Genomic DNA, 26489 nt, shown 5'->3' with positions numbered 1-26489 from the left:
GGAAGGAGACCACCATCTTCACCCAAGGCAGTATCCGTGGTCCACCACCAACCTGTTCCACTGGTTCTTATTTGCAAGTGGACGATTGTCAACATATCTTCAGCTTTCTCCTAAAAAGGGCCAGGTTGACTAGCCTGCAGATGTCCAAGGGGAGCGCTTTTCATGACCCAACTACTAGGTACTGAAAAGACTTTTAGCATGACGGGGATTTGTAGGAAGTGGTGGACTGTTGAGGGACCTCAAGGTGGAGTGCTGTGGAATGTTTGCATTTGTGCAGTTATTCTCACTGTTATTTAGAACAAGGTGGAGGAGTAAAAACTAGTTCTCCACGTGTGTTAAGAGGATTACCTCACATTTAGGATATTTTTCAAGCAGTGCAGTATTAGTGCATTGGAAATGCGGTAATACCACTTTACTGAGCGGTAAAGCCATGTGCAAAGTCGTGAATTTTAACTAAGGTTCTGTGAATTATTCCCCATTTAACACTTAATTTGTGGCAGTGCCATGAATACCAGGTGCGATAATGCAATTACTGATTTGCAGCTTTATTGCGGACTTTCTGATGTTTTCTAGAAGAGGGCCTCGGTCTGACGTACTTCAGGGCTGGGCGGTAGGTATGGCTCTGGGGTTTGTCAGCTTGGTCTGGGAGACCCCCACCCCCTATCCACTTTGAAACAATGGGCCTGGTGTAGAGCACCGCACAAGAGGAATTAATACCTGTACGCTCTGGCACTTTTAAAATGACAAAATCATTCCAATTACTTTAATGTCTGGGAGAGGGCTAGCAATCTAAGAAAACGACAAACTGAAAACTAACCCTTTTCCAATACAGAGAGCCCGTAGGTTTGACAAATTAGACCATTTCCACATCTGACACCCGTAGCCATGGTAAATGTAAACAAGTCTGTCCCAAGCAGTCCATTTCACCCTACAGGGGTATCGTTTTCCAATAAACAGAGCACATGCAATTCCATCAGCAAGACGAACAGCTGGCTCCCTGCAGCGCGCGCACTGCGGATGTGCAATCTCGGGGAGGGGCGACTGTTGGACAGGCCACATGAAGGGCTCGCTCCCTCCCCGCATGACACGGCCCAAGCCCCGGACTCCTAGGTGTTACCCACAAGAGCAACCCGCACCCCGTCTCCCGACGGAACTCCTGCCCCCGGACATCCATGTATCATGGGGCCGAACCACTACCGGCTCCCCCGGCCGGATCAGCCGCCATCTTGGACACTGCGCCACGAGGCCGCGTGGCCTCAGCTCGACCCTAACCCTGGGCCTGGCCCGGCCCCGACAGCCCGGCACCACCATCCACCCAGGAGGTGAACGGACCACTTGGCAGGTCAATGGGAGAAAGAAGTGTCGATGGCTCTCCCCCGCCAGGTGCCGATCGCCCTCCAGCTCCCCCGGGCGCTGGCTCCACCCCCTGCTGGGTGTCTGGACTCCCTCATCCCGGACCCCCCGACCTCCAAGTGCGAGGGTCCGGACATCAAAGGGCGCCAGACCTATAACTAGGGCAGCTCCAGAGCAGGAAGGCAGTTGTATCCTGGAGTCGAGAGACACCGAGAAGAACTCAGCCTTGACGGACTACCGGCGCTGCCGTAGCCCTGCCTTGTGAATCATCGTCCTGCCTGCTGGCGCTGCCGCGGCCTTCTGCATCATCCATCCTCGTCGGGACCTGCTGGCGCTGCCGCGGACCGTTGTAACGACCACCTTCGTCGGGACCTGCTGGCGCTGCCGCGGACCGTGTAACGACCACCTTCACCGGGACCTGCTGGCGCTGCCGCGGCCCGTCCAAGCTAGAACACCGAGCTCGAGGATTGTGAGCTATCCACCATACCATCTCAGCTACCAGATTGGTAACCAGACTGTCCCGCTACCCCCTTTCCCAAACCAAGAGACTAGAATCGAGGGGACCCCTGAGTCCAGACCTCCTTGTACCATTTCATCGTACCTTAAGAAATTGCCTATAAAGAACGTTAAATCCTATCCTTGTGTGGTGTGTATCTGTGGGGGGGGAAGTTACTCATCTGTACGATCACTGGAGACGGCTCTCCCCGGAGACCTCTCCCCTTGTCCTCGGCCGACCCTCCCGGTCCGTCTAACAGCGACGTTCACGCGGGGGTCTTAAAATCGATCTTTTCCAGCGCGCGGACATCACGCAGCGGCGGCTCGTGCCACTGGGGGAAGGGCGGGGTAGCCAGGCCCTGGTGGCGGGCATGGCTATTCTGTTGCTTGGTACTAAGTTGGCCGGCTAGACCGGTGGAGGGCTGCACAGTTCGTGCCCAGGAAGCAGACATCATTAACGACTGTGCCCTTGCCAAATAAACAAGCACTGCCAAAGCCAATAGGTCTCGCCTTTATGACCTATCTACTTTTCCAATGGCTTTTAATCCACGCTGCACGTCATCTATGGCGCTGTGCAGAGCTGCCAAAGTAAAAAAAACAAAAAAACAAAAAAACTTTCAGCTGTCTTGCTCACTTTGCCACTGGATTCAAGCAAGCCTGGCTGAAGATGGCCGAAATGCCAGAAACCGGTCCTGGGAAGCTTGTTTCCGGTCCAGGGAAGGCATGGCTTGGCAGTTCGGGCTGGACTGTTCCCATGAGGCACAGGGTCAGACTGATTTGCATATGGCCATGTCTGAACAGGGGTGGCAGAGTGGGCTAAAGAACGATGATGGATCAAGCCCAGATCTGTTGACTGGGTGTGAGTGTTTGATTGGTTCTGATGCTCCGTCCATCACCACCCCCTTTTGTACCGCATAAGCTAAATAAGCAACAACTTTGGCTTCGTTGTACAGAACATTGAAAATGCTTCAGTTCTGGAATGATGCGACTGTGAAAGAACTCTTTGAAGGCAATGATGCGTGGTACTGCTGCAGCAGTAAGATTTGTTTTGTCACCGTGAGGGCAAAAATGGAGAGCCCAATAGAGGCTCGTCGCATTTGACCGGTCCCAGAAGTAACCCCGTTCTGCTGGCCTGTGAACAGGTGGCCTTCAGGTTTGATGCAGATCCCCGCGGTCGGTGCATTAACGCACTGAGCTGCTCGACTGGCTGGCTTTTCACTCCCCACTGTGAGCCTCCTGGGCAGCTGCACCTTTTCGCTGCGCCTGGCTCACACAGACTGCTCACACTGACTTCAGAAGTACAGCAGGCGCACCAAGACACTATTTAAAAACCGGGACATTTATTTGTTTATCCTGGGCACTACGCAAGAACCGGGACATTTCTTCAATTTGAAGCAAAGTGTCGGGACGCTGCTCCAAAAACTGGGACCGTCCCAAAAAAAACGGGACGTCTGGTCACCCTAGGGTGGAGGAGACGTTTGAGTAATCCTTGTAGAACTATGCCAAAGTCATAGTTCATGCAACAGAGGGGGGGGGGTGAACGGCGAAGCAACTCTGGGGAAGGTGAAAGGCCACTACAACATGGGAAGGGGTGAAAAAGCAACAGGGGCGAAAGCAACGACAGAGGATGGGAGTAAAAGTAACAGGTTTAGGGATAAAGCAGCACGGGGTGCACATGAGAAGGACATAAGCAAGCATAAGGAGAAGTGGGAAGAAGCAGTTGGGCAACAGAGAGCAACATGGAGTGCAAGGAGAGAGACACACTGTAGGGAGACGGATCGAGAGCACAAAACAATGGAGTGCTTCACACAAAAGAAAAAAAATAGTGATTGAAAAGCAAGCACTGAAAGCAGTGATGCCAGCCAACCAAAGAGATAACGAGGCAATGCTCCATGGGAGGGACAAGCACAAGATTGAGAAGTTGGGACCCAATAAGAAGCAGGCACATTAGAGTGACTAGGAATGCCAACCAATGGTTAGTAATGGGCGGGCTACAAGTGCCTTTATGTCCTGTGCAGTCTTAGTAGGCTCAACTGAATAAGAAATGGACCATTGTGCTTCCATTGCTTGTCAGAGTAACGCCCAAAAGAAATAGAAAGAAATAGCAACTTACATAAAAATGTTAAGTATAAAATGATTATTTTCCAAGGAAATTGAACCAGAAAAAGCATTACATTTATAACAAGCAGTGGCAAAGCCAACATGTCACCTCCAGGACCCATCAGCTTTGACAATGGCTTTTCTCAATGTTGTATTGCGCCAGGTGCAAGGGAGGTTAAGCAAAATGTTTCCACCCCCCCCGATGCTGCACAACATTGGCAACAAAAAAAATAAAAATAGGAAAAAAATAAATAATAATCACCGATTGCATCATTGCGTTGACTTGCGGATGCATCACAATGTATGCGTGCACAGGTGGAATGATGTGGGCACTATTTACTTTGTTATTTATTTACTGATCCAAGATGGTGAATACCAAGGAGCAGAAAAAGAGAAGTGTGTGAGGGAGCAGGTAGTGGAGGGGCAGAGAGCTCTCTACCTGTGACAGCATTGGCCTCTCTCAGCTGACCTCCAAGGCCACCCACAAAGCGGGTCATCTGCTTGACCTGATCTTTGCGGCACCTGACTTGGTGGTAATGGGAGAAATTCTTCCAATGGATTGGACTGATCACTCATTGGTTAAATTCTTTCTTCACAAGACTACTGGCCCTTACAAGGCCCCGGCACCGACCAAGGAAATTAAATGCAGAGACTGGAGGGCTCTCTCACGCGCACATCCTTCGGGCGAAATGTTCAATTTGCAACAACTTTTTGATGTGAACAAAAGCACAGTCGACAATTACAATTCCCTTGTCTCCAGTATCTCTAGGGTGGTCGACACCCACGCCCCCCTCAAAAATGGGACCTGCAGGGGTAAAGACTCTGCCCCTTGGTTCAACGTCGACCTAAAACTGCTCAAACTTGAATGTAAACAAGCAGAGAGAAGGTGGAGACGTGATTATAATAAAACTTGCAAAGACACATGGAAAACCAAGGTCCACGCGTACAAAACTCTCATCAAAAAATCTAAAGCCGATCACTACTCCTCCTTGATCTGTAACACTACCAACAATTCCAGGAGCATTTTTAGCATCCTAAACAGCGTCACTGACCCGGAGTCTTGTAAAAATGCGATCGTCCCGTCCAAGACCTCTGTGACAATCTGGCCATATTCTTCAAGGAGAAAATTGAACTTATCCTTAAAGATCTGGATACTCCTCTTACTGCTGGAAATCCCCTTTCCTTGAACACTGTTACTCTGGAGAATCAAGCACCTAACTTAGCTGTGTCTCCAGAAGAATTCCTTTGCAGGTTTCCACCGCTAACACTTGAACTCTTCACTAAGATAGCTAGAGGGATCGTGTCTGGGTCTCCACTGGACCCAGTACCCCCTCAAATCTGGAAAGAATTCGAAGCAGAACTTTTCCCCCTGCTCCATCTAATTTGTCAGCAATCCTTGCTGACCGGCACTGTCCCCGCCCACTGGAAACGAGCGCTAGTCTCCCCTTTGCTGAAGAAACCTTCCCTGGACCCTGACTGCTCAAAAAGTTACAGGCCCATCTCACTGCTGCCGTTCCCTGCCAAGATAGTGGAACGGGTGGTCAGTAACACCCTTTCCAACCACCTGGAACATCATCTACTATTGGATGGGGACCAATTCGGATTCCGGCCTGCTCATGGAACCGAAACTGCCCTTATTATCGCCATGAACGAACTTCAAAGGCGAGCAGACAGAAGTCAGGCATCATTTTTGATACTGCTCGATATGTCTGCCGCCTTTGACACGGTGAATCATAAGATCTTACTGAGACGCCTATGGGAGGCAGGAGTGAGGGATACGGCACTGCATTGGTTCCACTCTTTTGCAGGACAGGCAACAAGCAGTATCTCTACCTCCTTTCCAATCTGCTTTCTGCCCGGTAACGCACGGAGTCCCACAGGGCTCTGCCATTAGCCCAATACTTTTTAATATTTACCTTAGGCCACTTATTCTTCTGATCAAAAGCTTCGGCATCAAAACCATTAATTACGCTGATGACACGCAGATGATCCTTTCCTTGGAAGGAGAGGACTCTATCTCCATAGAGATCCTACACAATTGCCTGTGGGAGACATCAAGGTGACCAGGGCCGGACTGGGAACCAAAACCGGCCCTGGCAAAGTGCTCGGCCAGCCCCCCGGGGCTTGGTGGTGCCGCCGAGCTCTTTGCCAGGGCCGGTTTTCGGCCGATTTTGTTACAGGGCCGATTTTGCAGCTATGCTGCAAAAACGGCACTGTAACAAAAACGGCCCCCAGGGGCCCAAAACCGGCCCCCACCCGTGCGGCGCACCGGGGGATTGCCCGGTGCCCGCTACGGCCAGTCCGGGCCTGAAGGTGACTGAAGAATAATTCACTTCAGTTCAATGCATGGAAAACCGAGGTGCTTTTTAACAGTGGCTCGAGGATCCCCCGTCCGTTCCCTAGCAACTTCTGGCCCCCGGAAACAGCTTCTAATGTACAGCTTGCAGACTCTGTCCGCAACTTAGGGGTCATGCTTGACCACAAGCTCAGCATGGAGACCCATGTTCAGAAAACCTCTGCCTGCTGCTATGCCATTCTGCGCTCTTTAAGGAAAGTTCTGCCCCTCCTACCCACCCAGGCTTGCACCCAAGTAGTCAGATGCACTATCCTGAGCAGGCTGGACTACTGCAATGCCCTCCTGCTCGGGGCCCCGGAGTATCTACTAGACAGGCTCCAAAGAGTCCAATCTGCGGCTGCAAAACTAGCCTTGGGGCTCCCGAGGAGATCCCATGGACCATCCGCCTTGGCACAATTGCATTGGCTCCCTCTTAGACAGAGAGTGCAATTTAAGGCCCTCTGTATTGTTTTTAGGGCCCTCCACGGTTCCAGCCCAGTCCCTTTACAATCCAAGTTTGTGTGGTACGCCCCTACCAGACAACTCCGCTCCTCGGATGCCAAACTGGTGGTCACCCCCAGATTCAAGAAGGTCAGATCCGGAGGTAGATCTTTTGAGGTTACCGCCGCTAGACTCTGGAATACCCTCCCCACCGAGATCAGACATACCGATGAACTCCTACCTTTCAGAAAAAAGGTTAAAACTTGGCTCTTCCCGGGCTAGCCCAAGTCCCCTCTGTTCCACCCCCCTATCCTCCTCAGACTCTGTCAGCGCCAGGATGCCTGCAATGGCGACAGTTTGCGCTTTACAAATTCTTAAAATAAAATAAATAATAAATAGGAACAACAACACATGACGGAGAGAGCAACACAGAGGAGGGAGTAATGGGGGTGGAGAAGCGCTAAAGAGGGCGAGCAGTACACAAAGGTGAAAGCAATATGGGGAGCGAAGGGAGAAGGACAAGAGGGAGAGAAAAATGGAGCCTGGAGGGAGAAGCATATGAGAGAAAACGCGTATGGGATGGGGGGGGGGGCGAACACAGAGCGAGAGAGCTGATAAACACCTGCACTCATCGAGTGCTTAATCAAAAAGAGAAAAAGCAGTTTCCTAAAATAGCAGTGGTAGGACACTAGTCATCCAAATCAATAGGAAGGGAAAGTGCCTTCGCTCCAGGGGAATGATAAAACACAAACACACAAGATGGACAAGTCAAGCCATTAAATAGGAAGGAAGGAAATGAGGGTGACAATAAAGCCAGACAATGGGTGGACTTCAAACATGCTGTACATTTATAATACATAAATAGGCCATTTTCAACAAGACAGCCACTCTGCATGGTTGTCTCACAATTCAGTCAGGGAATAGTTGTTAATCTTTCTGAAAGAGTCCTTCAAAAAAAGTCATGTAGAATGTAAAAAAAAATAAGGATAGAACTATACCTTGTGTAAAACGTCTGAAACTGTAAAATAAGTCTGGCAATGCAGAAAGTAAGACATAGTTCTGTTTCCCTACTCGCCGGATGAAGGGCCTACGTAATGTAGCGAACGCATGTCTGTCTGATTACAACCAACTATAGCTGCACATTTGTTTTTTTATTGTATAAATACAATCAATCATTTTTCTTGGCAATGGTTTCCGCAGGGATTGGAATTATCCGACCCACTTGTAGTCAGGCCTAACTGTTGCCAAAACTAAAGCTTGCTCACCAGAAAAACCCCAGCACAGGATATTACAAGGCTGCTTTTCTATCTAGAAGCATTGTGTAAAGATCCCGCTGGATCCACTGCCAATGATCTCTGCATAGGCAGCATGAAAGCGACCGGCATGAAAAGCTGAAGACCTAGAAGGAAGGACAAACCCTGCAGCCTCCTCCTTCAGTGGCACAGCCAATGCATCACGGGCCCTACAGCAAGGATGCGGTACAAAAGGGGGTGGTGATGGACGGAGCATCAGAACCAATCAAACACTCACACCCAGTCAACAGATCTGGGTTTGATCCATCACCGTTCTTTAGCCCACTCTGCCACCCCAGTTCAGACATGGCCATATGGAAATCGGTCTGACCCTGTGCCTCATGGGAATTGTCCAGCCTGAACTGCCAAGCCATGCCTTCCCTTGACCGGAATCAAGCATCCTAGGACCGGTTTCCTACAGCAAGGATGGAAATGGGCCCACTGGAGACTGTTTGAACTGTGAAATACAGCAATAATCAGGGTTCAGAGAGTCCCGGTGTCACTGCATCTGCTGCACCAATGGAAGGAATTTGGATGGAAAGAAACCAACAGGAAATGGCTTTTAAGCGCACGATTAGTGCCAGACAGTCGAAGTCTGTAGCGCGTTTTTTTCCACACTGCTCACAGGGAGAAAGAAAACATTGTGTTGTCTATAAATAAACTAGAGCTAAAAATAACTTGCGAACAAATTACTACTCAATGCAGTTCAAATTTTGGAAGCCTGGGAACAAACATTAGAAAACGACATGAAAGAAAGTGGAGTTGATGTATAATGGGGGGAATGGGCAGTGGCGTAGGTAGGGGGGGGGGGGGGGACGGTGATGAGCGCAAGTTAAGTTTTATTTTTTTCTGTTTTTTAAAATTCGTGGTCTGTCGACTCGACACCCAACCCTCCCTCACCCGCTCTTACCTGCACCGGCCGTCACTGGGCAGCAAACTCAGGGACCGCCCCGGGCGTCAAAAGCTCTAGCTGAGAGGGGGGGGGGGGGTCTCAGCTGAGGTACCCCTATGTGTGCAACACCCTGAGCAAGAAGCACAATGCATGCTGGGATTTTTGAGCCCATACTCTGAATGTTAAAAGTGAAACTACAAGTCTCAGGATGTAGGTCGAAAAGTGAAGACCGGCTGAAGGTGCCAGTATGACAGAGAACTGGACAGCTTGTGTGTGCGTTGGGAAGGGGAAGGGGGTCCTGACTAAAACAAGCACTGTGATAAGGCAGAGATCTCATGCTGTCTGGTGGGATGTCCAGGGTTTGTCCCTGACAGAGTGCTACTCTTATAATGCGAAAGAAAGAACTACAAGAACCAGAAGGCGAAAAAAAAACACAGGGCCCGATAAGACACTCTGAGCGGACACTGTGCTCACTGAGATCTCTTAGAAGGAAACCTTGGAGCTCAGGGGGAACTGGAAACTCACTCAGTTTGCCAGCTCACATGAGCAAGAAGCTCATCCGGACCAGATTTCTTCTTTGCATTAAGGGACTTGTAGTCAAGTCCTTTTTTATTAGTGGTGCTTGAAGCAGTCACTTGCACTTGGCGGTAGGTGGTGTGCAATAGGAGATTCCTGTACCCAGTCTGGATATTTTAGCCGATATTAAACAACCATAAACCAATGAGTGCTCTATGCAAGCGCTGACCTGAAGACAGTCAGTTAATACTCTAACATATTAAATACACTGTAGTGCTAGGTGATTAATTATATTAATATTGCCCATGCACAGAGGATACAACTTCTTTTTTGTGTTTAATAGTAAGCATTAATTACTGGAGTATTGTTTACTACCTAATTCAGTAACACTCGGCTTCTTACCCTCAAAAGAATGAAAGCTTCGGTTAGCGCTGTATGCATTTAAACGTTTTCCATGCACAATAGTCCCAGGTCTTTGTTGTGGCTGCATAACCACTCCATTAAAATTCCCTCTGTGGATTATTCAACCTTTTTTAGAATCACTTTTTCACATCTACACTTCCCCCTAGGGCCCTCACACCCACGGCACCATACGGCAGGAACAGAAGATCTCCGCTAAAGAGCCCCTCTATGGGGGCCCGTCGGGTATTGCACCACCGACCCGACGAGGAGCGAGTCCATATGATGAAGCATGGCACCTAGCTTGCTGGGTGTGTGAGGACTCTAGTTACCTTAAGGAGGATTCCCCCCCCCCCCCTCCTTTGGTTTCCTCCTTCTCACGTTGCTCCATTTCCTTTGGGGAACTGCGTACCTTATTTATTTTAAAAGTTTTATATAGCGCTAGCTTGACCCGTGGGTATCAGAGCGCTTTACATACATACTGTAAAGAAAAACAGACGGAAATTACAAAGTAGGCAGGCAGTAAGGAAGCAAAACCAGGGATAAATAAAATACAGCATGGAAGATAAGGCCTTCCTTTGTATTCAGTATTTGGGCACTGTACACTGGACCCCGTTAAAAAGCCCTCCTAGTCCCTCATTTTGTTCAAGATCAAGTACATAACCCTCTGATCAGGACTGGGACCAGTTACCTGTAGGTTCCATCTGGAACACAACATCCGATGAATGAACCTACAGACCTATGAAGATGATACGTAGTGCTCTGCAGCAGGCACATTGACCACCTGAGCTATTTTATTAGTACTGGAAGCGGTGAGCTGCTGCAAAACAGACTTCAGCAGCTGACCCCCTCACCACTGTGTGTTAATACTAGCTGACACACTTAGGCACAGGATAACCGCATAGCTCAGTCGATTAAACTGTGGAATTCTGAATGCAACTTGGAGGTCACATTTTAAAACTTTTACAGCCAATACAGCGTTTGAGCCTGCAGACCTGGGAAACCCACAGCTATTATTTCCAGTGCAACTTAACAGCAAGACTGGGGTAAAATGCATCATGTACAAAAATATGTAATGTATGCACCTATATGGGCATGTTGGTTATTTTAATTCTGTACTTGCACTGATCATCGGAAAACGAAAACTGAACTAACCACGGCAGCTAAACATAAAACCAACATTCAAAATAATTAAAAAAGAAAATCACCATAAAAATGCTAACACAATTCCAGAAAAGGAAAATCAAACCTGAAACTTAACTAGTTACGGCAATTAAACAGAAAACCAAATTTAAAAGAAGGTTACCATAAAATTACTAAATGCGTGAGAACGAAAACCAACCCAAATAAATAGCAGAATATATAAAGAAGCCTGGCCTGGGTGTGCTGGCACACCTGCCAGGGACACGAGAGATCTCTACCAAAAGATCCTGCGCCACTCCCTCGTATGTGGGAGGGGTAAATGCCAGCATGTTTTGTATCCAACTCCCAGCTGCCCCCGATATATGCCAAGCGCGTCCAAAGCCCTGGGTGCGCGTCAGAGGGGGCGGGCACTGCCTGACCGTGCCACGGGCAGCAGGGTCGACTCTTATGCATTGACATGTAAGCTGCCCGGGGGCGCGCTTCCTTGCTTCCTGAAAATCCCGGCCCTGTTCCCCGCAGAGAGAGAGGGGATTTTCCTGCAGCTACTGACTTGTTAATCGGGCCCTCTCCCCCGAGGGGCGCCTCGAAGCAGCTGTGCGCAGCTGCAGGGCCCCTCCCGAGACTCCTAGGCCAGGGTGGGGGGGGGGGGGGGGGGCCTGAGGCCAATTAAACAATGTCATCGGTAAGGTGCTTAAAGCCCGTTTAGCGATGACGTCTTCCTTTCTTATCCAGAAGGGCGGTCTCGTAGAGGATTAGGCCGCTCACGGGCGAGGTGCGGAGAGAAGCAGTCTAGCGCAGGTGCCTGTCTTGGGGGCTTCTGGGCCCTAGCTTGGAGCTCCGGGACACCCATTCCTCCCACGAGTTCTCAAAGATACGTCACGTAGTTCACTAAAGAGGCTCTGTTGCGCTCCTAGTAGATTCAAAGGGGCAGATCTATATTGGAGATGCGCCACTTTTACGCCGCCGTTGCGTCACTTTTGTGACGCAGCGGCGGTGTAAACCCTGCGCCACGTTGCGCCATATTTACATCGTGACGCATCTATGGAGATGCGTCACGATGTAAAGCCCTGCGCCACGTAAAACCTGCGTCAGGTTTCACGTGGGCGTGTCGACAGAGGGGGGGGCGTTCCGTCGCAGGAACTCCCCTGAAAAGTGACTCAGTCAAATCTATAAGATTTGACTGAGTCACTTTCCCAACGCTGATGCGTCAAAACCCTGCGCCTGCCTGAAGCAGGCGTAAGGCTTGACGCACCATGTTAGGGATAGGGTAGGTTGGAACAGTGCTGGAGTTGCGTCGCGCTTGCGACGCAACTGAAGCACTGCGCCAACCTTATGCCATCGGATGCGTCACGCATCTGTTTATTCCTGCGCCATGATGGGCCGCATTGTGTGGCGCAAGGGTAAACTTGCGTGACGCATCATTCCTGGCGCATCCTTGCGGATTTGCAGGGATGCGCCAGGAAACATAAATCTGCCCCAAAGTATTTATTAAACTAATGCAATGACGCAGCTCACCAGTCACAACGCCACAGACTGCTAACCTCCCGTGTCCGTTTGTTAACCTTCGGATGGCACGTGGTCAATGTTTAACCGACACGTCAGTCTATACAGGGCATCACCCTGCTCAGGCCGGGGGCATCAGAAGAGAAAATGGAAGCTTTTAGCTCACGCATGTGGCTGTCATGTGTCCAAGCCCCCCAAAACACACGATGAGCAACACTCCCAACCCATACTGGGCGTTTGAGCAGAGTTTTGCAAGCGGGGATTTCGTGCCAGTATTCATACTCTTAAAACAAACTACAAACACCACAAGGTTGTTATTCTGTTTGGTAAACGCCTGAGCTCTCTGAAGGGGTACAGAAGACGGGGCAGTTGTGAACACAGAAACTCCAGACACTAACTCTTCGCTCTGGTTGTAAAGGTCACGCTTTTAGTCGATTCAGCTTCCCAAAACACCTAGAGCGGAGACACACCACTCAAGAAACAAGTAACGAGGGTGAATTTCAGCCAGTCCTGTTTTAACAGGACTGCATGTAACAGCATGCTTTGCGCTGTGGAAATTTTTTTATTTTATTTTATTTTATTTATTTTTTTAAATCAGACAGAATACGCTGAACTTCAACCTCTTGGTAGGAGCCGCTTACCTCTTAGGGACCCCAAAAGGTGCGCATTCAGAGTTTCAACCTTTACGTTGGTTAAAATGATTAAAATCTCCCACCCGGAGCATTCCAGGCGCCGCTTCCTTGCTCCCCGCTTCTAAGCTTAGCTTCCTCCCATTCTCTTGTCTGTTAGTAAACATGTGCCCTCCTCCAGCCACCAGATCACGGAGCCTCTTGTACAGACCCAGGCGCACTTTTCTGACTCAACAAATACATCAGTGGCCTCCTTTCCGGTATCTACCCCTTTACTTAAAGCTAGCCACAGTGAACCCCTGGCTCACGAACCTCAGGACTAGATCCCCACCCCTCCTGCTTCTTGGACGCCCAGTGTTCATCTGGGTCACATGTTACTGTGCCTTTCTCCACCGAATGAGCCCTCCAACTCCACCCCACTCTAGATCACTCACACACAAGCGTGCTGCTTCCTCGGCACAGCTTACCATAACCAAGGTGGACTCCATAATCTCTCAGCAGCCTGCGACCTAGGCAACCATTCCCCCGCACCTGTGACTTACTACCGTGTGTGACCAGCACAGCATTGAGAGATTCACCTCCTTTGTCCCTGGACACTCCTTCTAGATCTCATGGTAGTAGTTACCCTGCTCATAGCCCTCTTGGTGGGCGTACAAGGCATAGTCGTGGGGTCTATTTACATTCCTCGGAGTCCTTTGGATTATTTGATCATCACTGCCAACACAAATATCTCATCCTTTCCACAAATCACCTCCTAACTTTATTCACAGAGATCTTCTCCTTTCCACAAATCACCTTCATCAAAGATATCTTCTCCCTCCCACAAATCACCTCCCAAAGAAATCTTCTCTTTCCCACAAATCACCTCCCAAAGAAATCTTCTCTTTCCCACAAATCACCTCCCAAAGAAATCTTCTCTTTCCCACAAATCACCTCCCAAAGAAATCTTCTCTTTCCCACAAATCACCTCCCAAAGAAATCTTCTCCTTCCCTTAAACCACCTCCCATCAAAGATCTTCTCCTTCCCATAAATCACCTCCCAACTTCATTCACAGAGATCTCCTCCTTCCCACAAATCATCTCCATACTCCATTTTTGAATCAGACTGTCTGACAATCATCCCTCTCGTCCTAGCGTCCAGTACCCTGATAGTAGACACACATAGGGTTAAGGGGAGAAAGATCTTGAAAACATTTTCATCACCTGACCATAAGGAGCGAGCAGGAGGACATAGAGCCCTGAAGGGTGTGGGCCCTAGCGAGGTAGCAAGGCTCTGAGCCCTTACTGACTGCGTACCTCCTCCTACCCACCCAAAAACACAAACAAAGGCTTCCAAACCTGCCTCCCATGTCTCGTGGAGATTGAAATCTCAGAGCCCACAGAGGCGGGGGCTGAAGACAGTAAAAAGAATTTCAAAGAAATATTAAAGACGATATTCACGCAAAGTGACACAGACGTACATCATACTGGCACCACAGCCCCAAAGTCACACCAGTGCTGATAAACACACTAGGCGAACCGGGCTATTCCATGGGGTCAAACACAATGCATTGACTCGACTGAAGGATGCCAATGTATGAAAATTAAGAAACGAGACATTGAGCAATTTGAACATGCAAACAACTCCAAATCGAATCTTCAAAAGTCTTGCAGAAGTAAAGGTGGTAAATCTATTCACTGTTCAAATCACTACTGTATATTGCAATACATCACAAGAGGTGTGTTAGCACTTGTGCAGCAAGTGATTCACATACATGTGTTGAGTTGGTTTCATGTTACGATGTGTGAAATTCAATTTATCAATATTTTAATGTGCACGGAAGAATCCGTGCTCCGGGTCTTTTTGCCTATAAAAAAGTGTATAGAAGCGCAAAGCGATTGTCACAAAATAAATGAAAGAGCCTGTAAAAAGGAATACGACTAATCTGTGCAATTCCAACAAGCAGTGGTTAATTAAAAATATATATATACAAGGGCCAGGGCTCTCATCAGAAGGCAGCTTCTACCAGCCCATTTCTCCTGTTAGCGGCGCCTAAAACAGAACCAACTACTAACCATGTAAGTGGGATGAAGATGTGGCATAATGGCCAGAGCTGCCAACTTCAGAGCCTGGGAACGAGGCTCGAGTTGTGGCATCAGCTCAACATTCTGTGATTTTTGGCAAATCACTTCATCTCCCCATGCCTACCATAAATGCATGTGTCCTTTACTGATGCTCATGAAAAGTGCCAGTGATGAGCAGTGGAAACCACTAGCTCAAATTAAGCAGTGCCAACAAGTAATAACTTTAATCCACGGCTGTACCTGGAAACCTTTTTCTCCAATAAATTCTACAATCGTGCAGAGGCTGTTCACCTGGTCGGTTTAGGGGTTTCGAGCTCATCTTGTGTTCACCATGTGATATCGGCTCTTCACCGGATGACAGCCCATATACTGAGGCGAGACCGGACTTGGGCACGCCGCCGAGTATGGTGATCGCGCCGGTCTCCCGCAGGCAGGCAAAGGGTGGGGCTGCGGGCACACAGTAGTGACACGGCGTCCCCCGACCTTGCTTGCAGCCGATTGGCTGGCTGGGCGTGGACCCGGAAGCGCAAGAAGAGCTTCCGGGTCTTACGTCGGGGAAACGGCCGGGAAAGCTGGTTCCAACCGGCTCCTGGCTGAAATTGGCTTAAAAGGCTGTGGAGCGGCAGGATCGGTCTCTTTCTCTGCCGCTCCACAGCCTGAAGTGTCACAAGGGCCTTGAGCTGAGGCTCCAACTTGCATCTTTTTTTCCCCACCCACCATCCCCGGAGGCAGAAGTTTTGAGAATGATTTGTAATTGTTTTTCTTTTTAGTTTAATAGGTAATAAAGCAATTGTGTTAACCAACCGTTTTACATTTAGGCGGGATCTTTTCGTATTTTATGTAAGAAAATATGTGTTATTCCTTGGTCAGGCGGTATGGTCATGATTGGTGAGCATAGTTTACGGCCCTTAGCAGGCATCACCATTGTCAAATGGGGACGCCTGAGGGGGGGAGGGGGGGAAGATGGTCTCTCATGGAACTCCCGGTGCAGTTACAGCTGGTAGGCTGGAAGGGTGCGAGGGGAGGGGAAGTTCTGCTTCCGGTAGGCTGTTTGGCCAACACGCGCAAGTAAGCTGGGCATAACTGCACAGGCCCTTATGGAGATCATGTTGCGGGCGTTCGGGTGCCAGGGTGAGGTAACCTTCTGGAGAACTGGGCCCCCTGCGCAAGGTCACTCCGGTAGGAGGGTGGGACCTAGCTTGATCTGGATCTTGGGCCAGTCATTGACCTTGCCGTAGGCTCAAACAGGGATACGCAGAAAGATCATGTTGTTGATCACTTAGCTTATGATAGGAATAACTATATATTAGAAACATGTTAAGGATAGCCAAAAATGACACACTGTGCCCGTCAATATAATGGACCGAACTTTCTGCTTATTGTATAAATTATGTAAATAATGTTTTAATGTTTTGTTATGAAATAAAATACGGCCGGGGTTTACTACCCTTAATCCAAGCTGGTGTGTTGTTTACGTTGTTGCCTTGGGGGAAGAGGCGCAGTGGACCGCACTGGGGCCGGGAGCTGCCCCCCCCCGCCCCCGGGTTTTGAAGTAAAGGAGGAGGGGGACTCGGCAGTACCGGATTATATCGTGAGACACATGGTGGCAAGTGGGGGATGTTTGTGGAAACACGTTACACTGGCTTTGCTGACGTTTCTTCAATGTGCCTCAATCAAGTCAAGCATCTTCTCTTCTAGGAAAAGACCCCTCGCTCTGCTGACTGAAAGTCACTGAACCACGCCATTATAGGTTTTATCCCTGCCTCCGTAGGCACATTACAGAGTAATACCAGTGCCGGCGAGACGAGAGCGGGCACGCGCCGCTGGGCATCTGTTCCTTCGTGAAATTGAAAGTAAAGGCTCCCTGCTGCTCCACTTTACTCAAAGTCATTTGTAATTTGGATTACTTGGAGGTGGATTAAAAGATGTTCCGTCGCCCACAGCAGTCCGTGAAATAAAGAGCTCACCAAGCCATCACCGTCGGGGCGGCTGAGGGGAAGAGACGTTTGCTACAAGGGCGGGCATCTCTTAAAGGCTTACGCCTTGGTCTTTCAGTCATCTGCTTTCCAGAATGTGCGCCCCTCTAGAAATTGTTCTAGGACAAGGATGACGATTATGATCACCATCATCACCACAACAATCATAATCGAGAGTTTTTTGTTAGGAGCTTAATGGAGAATGCCAAGTCATGAAATACAGAGACTGCCTAGTCTTGATTATACCTCATTCCTCCTACGACCACCCTACACTTTTTGTATCTTTTTCTACTCTTACCGGATCTTTCTTTATTTTCGCTTTCTTCCCTTGTCACAGTTTACCAATCTTTCTATTTATCCATCTATTTCTCTCTCGTGCTATGGGGAATATTCTGATGATGAAAAGTAAGTTGCAGTCCCCCAAAAAGAGTGCCAAGGGACAGTGCTCAATTTATAAAAGAATTTGTGCCAGGCTCAACGTTCTTCAGAAGTTCACAGCTGTGCTGTCGAAGGTTTATGTGCTGAATACCAAGGCTTTAATCCACCACCAGACACTCCCTACCTCTTTATCTCATCTAAGCAGGCCTGTTTCCATCACTAGTCTCTTCCTTTGTCGCTGCTTTTCCTTCTTTCTCTTCCTCCGTGTTTTCCCCCTTTTGTGTTTATCTCTTTTTTGATCTGTATCAACACTTGATGAGGAAAAATAGGTGCTGGTTCCCTAAAATAAGAGCCAGTGGACTCCACCTGGATTCACCGGCGCCAATTAAACACCTGCCAAGGGCACTTTCTGCAGTAGCCGGCACAAATAAAGCACTGACCTAGGCACAAATGGGAGGAGAGGGACTCAGCAGCGACTTTACAAACAAGTTGTGGGAAACGTGAAGAGAATCTCTGGGCAGTTTACGTCAGACCACTAAACTTTAGACTTTATTTTTTTTTTAAAGTTTATTGAAAACCAGAGGAAAAAGAAAAAACAATATAATGGTAACAAAATAAAGCTAAGTTGATATCAAAAAAGTGGAAAAAGGGGTTTGAAAGAGATACTGGTAACAATAAACCTAAAATGAGTATAGGAAGGGTACAGGGAGAGAGAAAGCGAAAGGAGGGGGGGGGGAAGGGATACATAATTTATGATATGAAAATTGAAAAAGAGAATATTGCAGTTAAACACTGTGTGCAGAATAAATATACAATTATATAAACAGTACAATCAAATGAGAGCATCAAGAACTGCAAAAGACAACAAGGTGTAATCACGGTGGCTTCAGTACATCGTCCGATGTGTTGACAACAGTCGTAGAGGAAACATGCAGAGAAGCAAACCAAGATAGGTATGTGGCGAGGGGAAGCCATAATAAATCTCTTGATTGCAAGAGAGATAGGGGAACATAGTAAGTGTCAAGTCTATGATGGAAACACACAGCATTCCACCAAGCTTTAACTGTTACTTTATCGGCTTGTTTCCAATTGGAAGTGATTAAATGGAAGGCAATAGCTATGAATAGATCGATCAAGTGAAAAGAAGATGGTGATTGGGGCCATTGTAAACTTTAGACTTCTGCATCTGTTGGAGGTCCCTTGGTTCAGTCTCTAGCACTCTAGTGGGAGGTCCTTAGGAAGCCAAGGCCCCAAACTTAGGCATGGCCGGCTCATTCCCCTCCAGGTCAGAGAATTATCTTTCTTCAGTAAACTGCTCAACACTTCCTTGTCCTGCTGCTTGGTTTTTTAGATATCATTCCCACTCGTCTTCTCAGGTTCCCGGTTCACTGGTCAGTAGCTTCTTACGTCAATGCCAAGATAATTTCAGGAGTGGATGTAGTGCCTAACAAGCAATCAATCAAATCAAGGGGGAAGGGATGTGGCTTAACGGCCAGAGCTGCCAACTTTGTAGCTGGGGAACCAGTGTTGAGCCCCGGCGTCTGCTCATAATCCTGTGATTCTGAGCAAATCACTTAATCTCTCCATGGGTCGGGTTAGCGCTATATAAATTGCACAAAAAAATGTGCGCGAGCGCCCTTCATTGAAAGCACATCTCTTTTGAGTCGAGTAGCACTCTTGGAAAATAACGTACTGAGGTCAGAGGTGCACATAAACGAGGAGGCATTCAACAGAATTTCTGCAGCTATGAAGATGGAAAGAAACTAGAAAAAAATGCCAGGTTGTCGACCCAGGCTTTTTGTCCAGTTTGTTTTGAGGTTTTTTTAATACCACGCTGTTTAACCCCAAAGAATAACAAAAAGCGCTTTGTAGCAAAGGCTAAAATAAAATCGGCACAATATCCACAGGTGGAAGAAAAATCATATACAAGTTAGGTGATTGAGAGCTATATTAGGGTGACAAGATTTTTAAATCCAAATACAGGGCATTTCACAAAAGTAGAAGGGCTACAACTTTACCTCAACCGAAGAGAACAACGATAGCTCACATCAACAAAGAAACACACAACGAGGCACTAAGGGAATACATAAAATGCGACTTTAAAGCCATTATCTAAACTGTTAATTAAATTGCTTTTTATTAATAGATAGCCAGCCCTGCTTTAGAACACATACAAAGCTGCCTCCCATCGATTTCAGTCGACACTCTCTGAATACTGGGACATGAGCCAAAGTGGCAGGAATATGTCAGGACAGCTGGTGAAAAACTGGACTGTCCCGGCAAATCCGGGACGCCTAAGCTATATGCACTTTTATTGGCATCAGGATAACCCTAGGGCACTTAAAAGACATGTACATTGATAGTCGGCAATGGCTAGATTTCTGTAGAGGGCAGGAACACCAGAGTAAGGTAAGGATGATGTATACATTTGTAATAAGCAGCTGGTGTGGGGAAGAGGACTTGTTGAGGGCGTGGTTAGTACACGAAGTAGACATGGAGCTCACCAGAACCCCAGAATTTAGAAAATAATTCGACATAATGCGTCTAGTAGTGTGAAGGCGATGGGCGGTGTACATTTCACGTCAGCAGCAGCGCAACAGTAGTGCAACAGTGTAGAATCTACACCATCAGCAAGCAAGAACCAAGTCAGCGACATTAGGGTTGTTTAATCGGTGATTGTTTGGTTGGGCTTTGAAGATTAGGGAAGGCTGTTTTAAAGGGTTGGAAGGGCTTCCAGATCCTGGGTGCATTCCCTGAGAAGTTGCACTGGTTGGTGATTATTTTTTCTTTTTTTAAACAAGGAGTTTTGAAAAGTAATTTACATCTGCTTCTTATGATCCAGTTTTTCCTGGACAGGTCCAGTTTTTGTGACGGGTGGAAAGTAGTGTATTGCCTGATGTGTGAAGCAAGCAGTGCTTAATTTGCGCAGGTGCTTTCCGGTGCTGTGCGCACCAGCACCTAATCCTCAGCAACAGTACTTATAGCACCAGTTAAGGACGCACTCTTTTGGGAGGCAGGTGATTTTCCACAGAATCACAGGATGTTGGGCCACGCAGAGACTCGAACCTGGTCCCCCAGCTCTGAAATCAGCAGCTGTAGCCATTAGGCTAAGTCCTCTCCAGACAAATGAGTGCCGGGGCTCTCGTCAGGAGGCAGTTTGCCCCAACACATTTCTCCTGCTAGCGCTGCCTCCTGAGGAGAGCCCCGGCACTTTTTATTTTACAAATTAACCACTGGAAGCAAGATGTTTTGTGCCAGTGAGATTCAAGTGTTAACCACGCAGGAAGCTTAGCCAGGGAGTCATTTTCTAACAAAAGAGTGGAGGGTGTGGTTTTGCGAAGGTTACACCAGGGCACACAAAAGAGATCGCCTCTTAATAGCTGTTGCAGCTTTTGGGATCACAGTTACTGTGATTACAAGTACAAGACGCACCCTGAGGGCTGGTAGATCGCCTTACATTATCTCTGCATACCATGACATCATCAACTTCACCACGTCAAATACCTGAACCCAGACACCATTTACTTGTCAGTACCAGTGACACGGCCAATATTAGGTAAGGGAAGTAGGTATATTATAAAAGGGAAGGAGTAACAATAAGGGATAGGTTTAAGGTTATGGTAGGGTAATGCAGAAGGTAAGGGAAAAGGAGGGGTTTAGAGTAAGTGAAAGGAATATGCTTAAAGTTCAGTTTCAACTAAGTGATACATTTAGAGTGTCTGGGTTTAGGGTTTGAGCAATGATTAGGGATGGATTTAGGGGTAATGCAAAGGATAAGGCTATGGAAAAGGTTTAGGTTCAGGGTAAAAATAGATGTGCGGTTCAGTCAAAGGTATACATTTAGCAGTAAGGAACAGGTTTAAAGTAAGGGCAGTAGAAATTTTTATACAGGAAAAGATAAGGAATGGGGTAATAAAGGGGTTGGGGAAGTTTTAAGGTAAAGTTCAGGGTAAGGACACTACAAGGATTGGGGAATTGCAGCGGGTTACAATATAAAGGAAGTAATGGTGTTGGGGCGTAAAGGCCAATTAAACAATGTCATCGGTAAGGTGCTTAAAGCCCGTTTAGCGATGACGTCTTCCTTTCTTATCCAGAAGGGCGGTCTCGTAGAGGATTAGGCCGCTCACGGGCGAGGTGCGGAGAGAAGCAGTCTAGCGCAGGTGCCTGTCTTGGGGGCTTCTGGGCCCTAGCTTGGAGCTCCGGGACACCCATTCCTCCCACGAGTTCTCAAAGATACGTCACGTAGTTCACTAAAGAGGCTCTGTTGCGCTCCTAGTAGATTCAAAGGGGCAGATCTATATTGGAGATGCGCCACTTTTACGCCGCCGTTGCGTCACTTTTGTGACGCAGCGGCGGTGTAAACCCTGCGCCACGTTGCGCCATATTTACATCGTGACGCATCTATGGAGATGCGTCACGATGTAAAGCCCTGCGCCGCGTAAAACCTGCGTCAGGTTTCACGTGGGCGTGTCGACAGAGGGGGGGGCGTTCCGTCGCAGGAACTCCCCTGAAAAGTGACTCAGTCAAATCTATAAGATTTGACTGAGTCACTTTCCCAACGCTGATGCGTCAAAACCCTGCGCCTGCCTGAAGCAGGCGTAAGGCTTGACGCACCATGTTAGGGATAGGGTAGGTTGGAACAGTGCTGGAGTTGCGTCGCGCTTGCGACGCAACTGAAGCACTGCGCCAACCTTATGCCATCGGATGCGTCACGCATCTGTTTATTCCTGCGCCATGATGGGCCGCATTGTGTGGTGCAAGGGTAAACTTGCGTGACGCATCATTCCTGGCGCATCCTTGCGGATTTGCAGGGATGCGCCAGGAAACATAAATCTGCCCCAAAGTATTTATTAAACTAATGCAATGACGCAGCTCACCAGTCACAACGCCACAGACTGCTAACCTCCCGTGTCCGTTTGTTAACCTTCGGATGGCACGTGGTCAATGTTTAACCGACACGTCAGTCTATACAGGGCATCACCCTGCTCAGGCCGGGGGCATCAGAAGAGAAAATGGAAGCTTTTAGCTCACGCATGTGGCTGTCATGTGTCCAAGCCCCCCAAAACACACGATGAGCAACACTCCCAACCCATACTGGGCGTTTGAGCAGAGTTTTGCAAGCGGGGATTTCGTGCCAGTATTCATACTCTTAAAACAAACTACAAACACCACAAGGTTGTTATTCTGTTTGGTAAACGCCTGAGCTCTCTGAAGGGGTACAGAAGACGGGGCAGTTGTGAACACAGAAACTCCAGACACTAACTCTTCGCTCTGGTTGTAAAGGTCACGCTTTTAGTCGATTCAGCTTCCCAAAACACCTAGAGCGGAGACACACCACTCAAGAAACAAGTAACGAGGGTGAATTTCAGCCAGTCCTGTTTTAACAGGACTGCATGTAACAGCATGCTTTGCGCTGTGGAAATTTTTTTATTTTATTTTATTTTTTTTTTTTTTTTTAAATCAGACAGAATACGCTGAACTTCAACCTCTTGGTAGGAGCCGCTTACCTCTTAGGGACCCCAAAAGGTGCGCATTCAGAGTTTCAACCTTTACGTTGGTTAAAATGATTAAAATCTCCCACCCGGAGCATTCCAGGCGCCGCTTCCTTGCTCCCCGCTTCTAAGCTTAGCTTCCTCCCATTCTCTTGTCTGTTAGTAAACATGTGCCCTCCTCCAGCCACCAGATCACGGAGCCTCTTGTACAGACCCAGGCGCACTTTTCTGACTCAACAAATACATCAGTGGCCTCCTTTCCGGTATCTACCCCTTTACTTAAAGCTAGCCACAGTGAACCCCTGGCTCACGAACCTCAGGACTAGATCCCCACCCCTCCTGCTTCTTGGACGCCCAGTGTTCATCTGGGTCACATGTTACTGTGCCTTTCTCCACCGAATGAGCCCTCCAACTCCACCCCACTCTAGATCACTCACACACAAGCGTGCTGCTTCCTCGGCACAGCTTACCATAACCAAGGTGGACTCCATAATCTCTCAGCAGCCTGCGACCTAGGCAACCATTCCCCCGCACCTGTGACTTACTACCGTGTGTGACCAGCACAGCATTGAGAGATTCACCTCCTTTGTCCCTGGACACTCCTTCTAGATCTCATGGTAGTAGTTACCCTGCTCATAGCCCTCTTGGTGGGCGTACAAGGCATAGTCGTGGGGTCTATTTACATTCCTCGGAGTCCTTTGGATTATTTGATCATCACTGCCAACACAAATATCTCATCCTTTCCACAAATCACCTCCTAACTTTATTCACAGAGATCTTCTCCTTTCCACAAATCACCTTCATCAAAGATATCTTCTCCCTCCCACAAATCACCTCCCAAAGAAATCTTCTCTTTCCCACAAATCACCTCCCAAAGAAATCTTCTCTTTCCCACAAATCACCTCCCAAAGAAATCTTCTCTTTCCCACAAATCACCTCCCAAAGAAATCTTCTCTTTCCCACAAATCACCTCCCAAAGAAATCTTCTCCTTCCCTTAAACCACCTCCCATCAAAGATCTTCTCCTTCCCATAAATCACCTCCCAACTTCATTCACAGAGATCTCCTCCTTCCCACAAATCATCTCCATACTCCATTTTTGAATCAGACTGTCTGACAATCATCCCTCTCGTCCTAGCGTCCAGTACCCTGATAGTAGACACACATAGGGTTAAGGGGAGAAAGATCTTGAAAACATTTTCATCACCTGACCATAAGGAGCGAGCAGGAGGACATAGAGCCCTGAAGGGTGTGGGCCCTAGCGAGGTAGCAAGGCTCTGAGCCCTTACTGACTGCGTACCTCCTCCTACCCACCCAAAAACACAAACAAAGGCTTCCAAACCTGCCTCCCATGTCTCGTGGAGATTGAAATCTCAGAGCCCACAGAGGCGGGGGCTGAAGACAGTAAAAAGAATTTCAAAGAAATATTAAAGACGATATTCACGCAAAGTGACACAGACGTACATCATACTGGCACCACAGCCCCAAAGTCACACCAGTGCTGATAAACACACTAGGCGAACCGGGCTATTCCATGGGGTCAAACACAATGCATTGACTCGACTGAAGGATGCCAATGTATGAAAATTAAGAAACGAGACATTGAGCAATTTGAACATGCAAACAACTCCAAATCGAATCTTCAAAAGTCTTGCAGAAGTAAAGGTGGTAAATCTATTCACTGTTCAAATCACTACTGTATATTGCAATACATCACAAGAGGTGTGTTAGCACTTGTGCAGCAAGTGATTCACATACATGTGTTGAGTTGGTTTCATGTTACGATGTGTGAAATTCAATTTATCAATATTTTAATGTGCACGGAAGAATCCGTGCTCCGGGTCTTTTTGCCTATAAAAAAGTGTATAGAAGCGCAAAGCGATTGTCACAAAATAAATGAAAGAGCCTGTAAAAAGGAATACGACTAATCTGTGCAATTCCAACAAGCAGTGGTTAATTAAAAATATATATATACAAGGGCCAGGGCTCTCATCAGAAGGCAGCTTCTACCAGCCCATTTCTCCTGTTAGCGGCGCCTAAAACAGAACCAACTACTAACCATGTAAGTGGGATGAAGATGTGGCATAATGGCCAGAGCTGCCAACTTCAGAGCCTGGGAACGAGGCTCGAGTTGTGGCATCAGCTCAACATTCTGTGATTTTTGGCAAATCACTTCATCTCCCCATGCCTACCATAAATGCATGTGTCCTTTACTGATGCTCATGAAAAGTGCCAGTGATGAGCAGTGGAAACCACTAGCTCAAATTAAGCAGTGCCAACAAGAAATAACTTTAATCCACGGCTGTACCTGGAAACCTTTTTCTCCAATAAATTCTACAATCGTGCAGAGGCTGTTCACCTGGTCGGTTTAGGGGTTTCGAGCTCATCTTGTGTTCACCATGTGATATCGGCTCTTCACCGGATGACAGCCCATATACTGAGGCGAGACCGGACTTGGGCACGCCGCCGAGTATGGTGATCGCGCCGGTCTCCCGCAGGCAGGCAAAGGGTGGGGCTGCGGGCACACAGTAGTGACACGGCGTCCCCCGACCTTGCTTGCAGCCGATTGGCTGGCTGGGCGTGGACCCGGAAGCGCAAGAAGAGCTTCCGGGTCTTACGTCGGGGAAACGGCCGGGAAAGCTGGTTCCAACCGGCTCCTGGCTGAAATTGGCTTAAAAGGCTGTGGAGCGGCAGGATCGGTCTCTTTCTCTGCCGCTCCACAGCCTGAAGTGTCACAAGGGCCTTGAGCTGAGGCTCCAACTTGCATCTTTTTTTCCCCACCCACCATCCCCGGAGGCAGAAGTTTTGAGAATGATTTGTAATTGTTTTTCTTTTTAGTTTAATAGGTAATAAAGCAATTGTGTTAACCAACCGTTTTACATTTAGGCGGGATCTTTTCGTATTTTATGTAAGAAAATATGTGTTATTCCTTGGTCAGGCGGTATGGTCATGATTGGTGAGCATAGTTTACGGCCCTTAGCAGGCATCACCATTGTCAAATGGGGACGCCTGAGGGGGGGAGGGGGGGAAGATGGTCTCTCATGGAACTCCCGGTGCAGTTACAGCTGGTAGGCTGGAAGGGTGCGAGGGGAGGGGAAGTTCTGCTTCCGGTAGGCTGTTTGGCCAACACGCGCAAGTAAGCTGGGCATAACTGCACAGGCCCTTATGGAGATCATGTTGCGGGCGTTCGGGTGCCAGGGTGAGGTAACCTTCTGGAGAACTGGGCCCCCTGCGCAAGGTCACTCCGGTAGGAGGGTGGGACCTAGCTTGATCTGGATCTTGGGCCAGTCATTGACCTTGCCGTAGGCTCAAACAGGGATACGCAGAAAGATCATGTTGTTGATCACTTAGCTTATGATAGGAATAACTATATATTAGAAACATGTTAAGGATAGCCAAAAATGACACACTGTGCCCGTCAATATAATGGACCGAACTTTCTGCTTATTGTATAAATTATGTAAATAATGTTTTAATGTTTT

At 48.1% G+C, this 26489-nt stretch overlaps 1 protein-coding gene across 8 annotated transcripts in view; it reads right to left on the bottom strand.

Annotated features, from left to right (window-relative positions):
- PALM2AKAP2 (PALM2 and AKAP2 fusion) overlaps positions 1 to 26489 on the bottom strand; it is an 843707-nt gene that overhangs the window by 90823 nt on the left and 726395 nt on the right. The window lies entirely within an intron of this gene.

Source organism: Triturus cristatus, chromosome 2_2 (assembly GCF_964204655.1).
Source record: "Triturus cristatus chromosome 2_2, aTriCri1.1, whole genome shotgun sequence".
NCBI classification, from domain to species: Eukaryota; Metazoa; Chordata; class Amphibia; order Caudata; family Salamandridae; genus Triturus; species Triturus cristatus.
Note: the sequence above shows the minus strand (reverse complement) of the source record. Positions and strands in the feature narration are given on the sequence as shown.